Source organism: Lathyrus oleraceus, unplaced genomic scaffold, assembly GCF_024323335.1.
Source record: "Lathyrus oleraceus cultivar Zhongwan6 unplaced genomic scaffold, CAAS_Psat_ZW6_1.0 chrUn1253, whole genome shotgun sequence".
In the NCBI taxonomy this organism is placed as follows: domain Eukaryota; kingdom Viridiplantae; phylum Streptophyta; class Magnoliopsida; order Fabales; family Fabaceae; genus Lathyrus; species Lathyrus oleraceus.
Window position 1 is genome coordinate 2,501 of NW_026113642.1, and position 2,696 is coordinate 5,196.

General features: G+C 31.6%; 1 pseudogene; it reads right to left on the reverse strand.

Annotated features, from left to right (window-relative positions):
• Nucleotides 1-571: 571 nt before the first annotated feature.
• On the reverse strand, nucleotides 572-1,733 carry LOC127115142 (maturase K-like; annotated as a pseudogene).
• Nucleotides 1,734-2,696: the final 963 nt, after the last annotated feature.

The following is a 2,696-nucleotide window of genomic DNA, read 5'->3' on the forward strand; positions in this document are numbered from 1 at the left end:
CTTTTTTTTTTTGAGGATCCATTATAATAATGAGAAAGATTTCTGCATATTCGCAAAAATCGATCAATAATATCAAAATCGGATGAATCGGCCCAGACCGGCTTACTAATGGGCTCCCCTAATACATTACAAAATTTCGCTTTAGCCAAGGATCTAATTAGAGGAATAATTGGAACTATTATATCCAATTTTTTGATAACAATTTCGATTAGAAATGTATTTTGCAGCATTTGACTCCGTACCACTGAACGATTTAGTCGCACATTTGAAAAATAGCCTAAAAGCTGAAATGAATGTTCGGATAATGGGTTTATATTGATCATTCTTGGTTGAGACCAAACATCAAAAAAACATTGCCATAAATGGATAAAATAGTGTTTCCATTTATTCATCAAAAAAGGCGCATTCTTTGAAGCCAGAATGCATTTTCCTTGATATCGAACATAATGAATGTTAGGATCCTTGAAGAATGTTAAAGGATACGAAAAATCTTTAGCAAAAACTTTTCCAAGATGCTCTCTTTTTCCATAAAAAAAAATTCGCTCAAAAAAAATGCTAAAAGATTTGAATCCTAAATGAGAGGATTTATTACGTAGAAAAACGAGGATATATTCATATTCACATACATAAAAATTATGGAGGAACAAAAATAATCTTGGATTACTTTTTGAAAAAGTCGAAATCGATTTTTTGGTAGTAATAAAACTATTCCAATTACAAAAATGATAAAGAAACAGCCGTAATAAATGAAAAAAAGGGGCATCTTTCACCCAGTATCGAAGGATTTGAACTAAGATTTCCAGATGGATAGGATAGGGTATTCGTATATCTGACACATAATTTAAATATGTAAATTTATCTTCCAAAAAGGGGAAAATGGAATGAATTGATCTCAAATTTTTAAAAGATTTGAGGATTTCTGCCTCCTCGAAGGAAGAGCTTAATTGTCGGAAAAATGGAATTTCCACGACGATGGCAAAACCCTCTGATATTATTTGACAATCCAAATTCTTATTATACCCCCAAAATGGATTTTTGGGAGAATCATTAGCCGAAATGATTAAATGATTCTGTTGATACATTCGAGTAATTAACCGTTTTACAATTAGTAAACTATATTTATTGTCATAACCTACATTTTCCAAAAAAATGGATCTATGAAAATGATGACTATAAGCAAGTCCATAAATATACTCCCTAAAAAGAAGTGGGTATAGGAAGTCCTGTTGGCGAGATCTAGATCGTTCTAAATATACTTGATATTCCTTCATTTTCTAAATTCGATTTGGTCAAAGGATCAGAGATTCATTGGATTCTCAAATGATACATAGTGCGATACAGTCAAAACAAGGTATTCTATATCTATATTCGAATTGAAATCAAAAACAAATATGAATAGATACCTAGAAAACGAGTTAAAACCGATTAATGGACTATCTCCCCTCGCTTGTTCCTTCTCATTTTAACAAGCTAGTTAGAAATCCTTTATTTTTTGGACCAATCGCTCTTTTGATTTTGGAAAAAAATATCTTTATCAATATACTCTTTCTTCTACATATTTCTTGCTACCCCATAACATAATGGGGTATAGCTAATAATTAGGACTCATAACAAAAATCCTTAATCCATTCGTGGGAAAAAGTTTTTCCACAGCAAGCACTAATCCTTTTTTAACGTATAATTAGATGTGGTAATCATTCAAATAAAAAATGAAAGCTCGTTGCTTTTTGTTCCTTGATCAAGAAATATTCAATCTGATACATTGGAAGACAAAGAAGACTGCTAACTATGGTAATTGCTTATGTGAATATGGATATCTTTATTTGATGCCTTGATCTTCATGATATATAGATATTGCTCATTGCTTATTGGTTATTGCTTGATTAAAGTCCAAAGGAACATGGGTTTCTATATGACATTCTTGTCTATATGATTGCATCCCATTGGTCAGATCTTTTCAACTCTTACTTAAGTTTGTGCTTAGGGTAGTCTCTTCATCTCCTCCCACTTCTTAAATTTCAATACTTCTCCCTCTTTTCAAAAATCTTTTTTTGCTTGTTTTCTAACTTTGACATGTTTTAAGAATTAGAAACTTTGGCCTTATGCCATTGAATTTTAAACCTTTTCTTAAATCAAACTTGTAAATAAACTTAATCATATTGACTTAAAATTTCAAAAAGACAAAAAGAACTAACAACTTCATTCAAACTTTTGGCCCTTTGTGCCTTTTCATTTAAACTTTTGTTAAAAGCAATTCACCAACTTTGAAATTTTTACCACGAACTACGAGGTTTTGATCCCTCATTTTTATTGGTACGTAGGCACAAGTTCGAAGGTCTTATCAACACAAAAATATAATCAATGAATTCTTTTTCTCATCCCCACACTCTATTTTTACTAAACATCATTTATACCAAAAACACATACACACATAAAAAGGGCTCCCTAGGAGTACCTAGGACACTTTGGGGCTAACACATTCCTTCTTTGTAACCAACCCCGTTACCTTTAACCTTTGGCATTTTATTAGTTTTGATTTGAAAACATCTTATAGTTGGGTTTTGTTCGTACTTTTCTCTTTTCCTTTGGAAACAATAAAAGCGTGGTGGCGACTCTGGTTTTATTGACGTCAAGTTTATCCATAGCTTAATGGTCATGAATTCACCGCTACACCTATTTTCTTATTTACTTTTACT